Here is a 3,979-nt window from a genome sequence, read left to right on the forward strand (position 1 = left end):
GTGCTGGCAGGGTCCTGGGATATAGGGTGGGTTGGTGGGATGTGAGATGAGCTTGGGCTTCCCTGGCAGCTCAGTTGGTAAAGAATCCACCTGCAGTGCAGGAGACCCTGCTTCGATTCCTGGATTGGGAAGATCCACTGGAGAAGGGATAAGCTCCCACTCCAGTATTCTTGGGCTTCCCTGGTGGCTCAGCTGATAAAGAATCTGCCTGCAATGTGGGAGACCTGGGTTCAGTCCCTGGGTTGGGAAGATCCCCTGGAGAAGGGAAAGGCTACCCACTCCAGTATTCTGGCATGGAGAATTCCGTGGGCTCTATAGTCCATGGGGTCCCAAAGAGTCAGACACGACTGAGCGACTTTCCCTTTCCCTTTAGGGAGGAGAGAGGGAGGGTGAATAACTTCAGTTTGGACTGGTTGGTAGTGTGGCCTGGTGAGTAGGGCAGAGTCTGATGGGTGTTGGGGGAAGTGCTTGTTCTGTTACGGCTAACTGGGAGACTGATGAAATTGCTTCACCTCCATAGCTGCAGTTTGCTTACATTTGTATATCTGTAATGGCTGTACAGCTTCTAAGAGTTAAATGAACTGGCCTGTGTCAAATGCCTGGCACACTGTAGGTGTTTAGTAAGTAGCTACTGTTGTTACGTAGGTATTAATACCACATCTGTATAAACCCTTGTACCATACAGAGCTTTCTTGCCTCCTAAGCTCATCACATTTTGTACAAAAAAGGGTGGGGGTTGGATGGGCAGGGATTTGGAAAAAATGAATATTTAACGCACCTTAAAATACCCACTTTTGAACTAAGGCCCTTTGTTAACGTTTAGGGACACTAAACTGAGACGTGCTCAGCCAGTGACTGCAAATTTACTAGCAGTGCACATGTTTGAAATTGTTGCTGACATGGAACCACAAGCTGTTGAACTTCACAAGGCATCCAGCATCTGATGTCTCATCCCTTAGGAGCAGCAGGCAGAGTGTGAAAGCATGCTCACCCGACTGGCAGTGTCACAGCACAGAGTCACCGGCTGGAGCTCACCTTGGCTGGAGTGGCAGAAACATCCCTGGGGTCCCTGTGCATTTGCTGGGAATAAGTTGCTAAACTTTGTTTCCCGTTCCCTTCTTGAGGAAGTTACTGGGATATAGGACAGGCAGTGGTGTGGGTACAGCACAGGATCTGTCAGAACATCTCCTGGAGGACCAAAGGAGATCTGGTGGGGCACAGGCCAATTTGTCCCTGGTCATCACTGTACCCAGAATGGGGATTAACGTCAACTTGGAGGAAAGTTTCTCTCTGAAATGAGATCTCACCATGGAGTTCCGGTGGATGGTGACCAGGCCTGTGAAGATTTATTGGACATTTCTGATGCATTGCCTCTCTGCAGTGGCAGCTGAGGTGCTATGATCAACACGGAGCAGAGGAAGGCCCCCTTGTTCTCTGTGTAGAAAGAAATCTTCATCGGTTGACCAAACGTCAGAGCTTCCTCTGAGTGCTGAGCCTGGTACAAGACAGAAGGGACTATCAGACAGCTGTACCTTGGACCTATGTTTCAGATGAAAACCGAGGTGCAGGGAGGGGAGGGAGCTCACCCAGGGTCCCGGGTCGGCACGCTAGTTTGAAGTCTCTGCTTTCCGCTGCTATGCCCTGCGTGTGTGCCCACGGTCCCAGGGGTTGAGGGTCAGCCCAGGCTAGGTGTGCCTGCACAGCCACTCTGACGTGACGGCGTGGGGGCCTTCGAGGACTCGCCATCCACACTGGGGTCCGTCTGGAACTTTGTGCAAAGTTGTCATGATGCTGAGACCAGAGAAGAGAAGGTTTGGCTTAATGAGCTGAAATGACACACGAAGGGCAAAAAACCCATTCACTGAGTCAGCCAATCCTGTTCCAGGCCTGGCCTGGGTGCTGCTGAGGGTACAGCCTATTAAAACACATTCCTAGCTCCCATCCTCGGAGTTTTTAGTTCCCTTACAAAGGATCAGGGTCCTAGGGTTTCTAGGATATTCCTGAGGGATGCTACTGCTGATGCTTTTCAAGCTGGCAGGTATATGTATGTGGGGCCTGACCCAGGGTGCTGCTGGGTGTAAACTTTAGATCTTCCACATGTGGCTGGCCACGTGGCCTGGGCCAAGTTCTCTAACCTGTGTGAGCCTGTTTCCTTATCTGTAAATGTGATCCTACCTGATTTCAAGGTGGCTTTAAGAATGCAGTCAGACATTGTGTGTAAGCACTTAGCACAGTGCCTGTGGTCAGCGTTCAGTAGGTTGTTTTTATTGTTTTTATTAATACCAATGAGGCTGCTGTAGAAGCACAAGGGAGAGCTGAAGGAGGGGCTGGACCAGGCTATTGGTTGAGGGGTGGAGAGGAGGGAATCTAGGCTCTTTGAGAGGCTCCAAGCCCTGTGAGTTATGAGTTGTTTAATTGCTAAGTCAGGACTGACTCTTGCAACCCCATGGACTGTAATCAACCAGGCTTCTCTGTCTGTGGTATTTCTCAGGTGAGAATACTGAAGTGGGTTGCCATTTCCTTCTCCAGGGGATATTCTCGACCCAGAGATCGAACCGAGGTCTCCTGCATTGCAGGTGAATTCTTGACCATCTCCACGGGATTTTCTTGACCCAGAGATCTAACCAAGGTCTCCTGCATTGCATGTGGCGATTGAACTGGGAATCCCTGAGCTAGAACTTGGCTCCAAGTTAAAACCTGCCTGCTAGTCCCTGTGTGGCCACTAGAGGGCAGTAGAGCCAAGGCTGCGAAAGGAAGGCAGCGAGCCAGGAAGGCTGGCATGGATCTGTGCATTCTGCCTTTATTCCTATCCTGAAGCCTAATTGTGTATTTGCATTGCACTGTCTCCTCTCTCCTTGCTCTGTGTACTTGCTGACGTTTTTGAAAAACACTTCGCATTGCAGGGCACCTCTCATTGCCTGCTCATCTTGTGGCCCAGGATTAGCTATGGCTGAAGCATCCCCCTTTCTGGCAGCTGTGTTTATTTCTCAAGGGCGAAGGCAGAGCAGAACATGGGGGCCTGCGCCCTGCAGCTCAGCAGAGCCTAGTTTGAACCGTAGTTGCTCTTCTGCCAGTTCAGAACTTGGGGTCTGTTCCATCTTACTTTCCTCCCCCGCTCCCCAGCCCTTGCCTGCACCCTTTGATCCTGTGGGTGGAGAAATAAAGGGAATTCCAAATCTTTAATCCATTTTTGAAGGCTGGTAAACAGCACTGGTTGAATCATTTCAGAGAAGTGTGGGTGCTCTTTCAAGGTCACAGAATATAGTGAGGAAAGGAAAAATACTGGAAGCGCATTTATAATATTTGATGGTGTACCTTGTACCAAGCCCTATCCATCGACGAATTGCTTTATTCCTTTAGAATGACAGAAGGTACCAGTGACAGCAGCCTGGGCCTGTGCTGGTTTTCATGCATCAGTTCTCTCAACCCTCATAACTGCCCACAGGGTATTCATTCTGAAGAAACTGAGACTTGGAGAGGTTACAAAAGGATACGTAGAGCCAAAGATCAGTGCTGGTGGAAATTGAAACCAGTGTATCTCACTCCAAAATCCAAACTCTATTTTGTCAGCAGTATTGCTAAGTAAATTTAGTCATGTCCAACTCTGCGACTCCATGGACTGTAGCCTTCCAGGCTCTTCTGTCCATAGGGGTCTCCAGGCAAGAATACTGGAGTGGGTTGCCATTTCCTTCTCCAGTCAGCAGTATTGGACCTGGCCAATTCTACTTTTAACAAAGCTCTTTCTAGAAGTGAGGTATATAGATCTTAGGAAGGAGAAGGTTAGGCTTACAACAAAACAGCTTATAACCCCACATGACCTGCTGCTGCTGCTGCTAAGTCACTTCAGTCGTGTCCGACTCTGTGCGACCCCTTAGACGGCAGCCCACCAGGCTCCCCCGTCCCTGGGATTCTCCAGGCAAGAACACTGGAGTGGGCTGCCATTTCCTTCTCCAATGCATGAAAGTGAAAAGTGAAAGTG

Source organism: Bison bison, unplaced genomic scaffold (assembly GCF_000754665.1).
Source record: "Bison bison bison isolate TAMUID 2011002044 unplaced genomic scaffold, Bison_UMD1.0 scf7180017864476, whole genome shotgun sequence".
Taxonomy (NCBI): Eukaryota; Metazoa; Chordata; class Mammalia; order Artiodactyla; family Bovidae; genus Bison; species Bison bison.